The sequence below is a fragment of the Dama dama genome, chromosome 22, assembly GCF_033118175.1.
Source record: "Dama dama isolate Ldn47 chromosome 22, ASM3311817v1, whole genome shotgun sequence".
NCBI lineage: Eukaryota > Metazoa > Chordata > Mammalia > Artiodactyla > Cervidae > Dama > Dama dama.
Window position 1 is genome coordinate 19,451,142 of NC_083702.1, and position 768 is coordinate 19,451,909.

General features: G+C 39.1%; 1 non-coding gene across 1 annotated transcript; it reads right to left on the reverse strand.

Moving 5' to 3' along the window:
- Window positions 1-414: 414 nt before the first annotated feature.
- On the reverse strand, window positions 415-521 carry LOC133044079 (U6 spliceosomal RNA). Its single transcript, XR_009689830.1, has one exon. It is a non-coding gene; the product is annotated as a U6 spliceosomal RNA (small nuclear RNA).
- Window positions 522-768: the final 247 nt, after the last annotated feature.

Consider the following 768-nt stretch of genomic DNA (forward strand, 5'->3'; position numbering starts at 1 on the left):
CTTCTGAGACATTTCTGTAGTAATCTGTGCCTAAGAACTGCTTATTGACCATGGAGATGAGAAGAGATTTTTCAGCTTAATTCCATGGCATGCTGATCATTCTATCACTGGGCCATTCTCTACTCACTAGGGTTCTCTTACTAGCTCTTGATACACTTTATTGCTGTTTTACTTACAGTTCAACTGTTAGCATATACATTTATATAAACTGTCAGTGATTTTAAAACTTGACTATTATTAGAATCACCTAAGGAGCTCTTTAAAAATACAGTTTCCAAGGCTCCCCACTCCATACTTACTGAAACTAAATATTTAGCCTTTACACTACATAATCTATTTTCAAGTCCCTTTTTTAGTATGATTGACATGAAGAATGCCATATATTTAATGTATAGAAGAGAAGCATATATCTGTGAAAAAATGAAATGTTTCATGAATTTGTGTGTTCTCCTTATCTAGGGGTCATGCTAATCTTCTCTGTATTGTTCTAATTTTAGTATGAGTGAGTCAAAGTTGCTCAGTCATGTCCAACTCTTTGTGACCCTATAGACAGTAGCCTGTCAGGCTCCTCTGTCCATGTGACTCTCCAGGCAAGAATACTGGAATGGGTTGCCCATTCCTTTCTCTAGGGGATCTTCCCAATCCAGGGATTGAACCTGGGTCTCTAGCATTGCAGGCAGATTCTTTACTGTCTGAGCCACCAGGGAAGATTCAAGTGTGGGCTTTAGAGGGGCACACCCAGATTTTAGTGTACATGCTGCTGAAGCG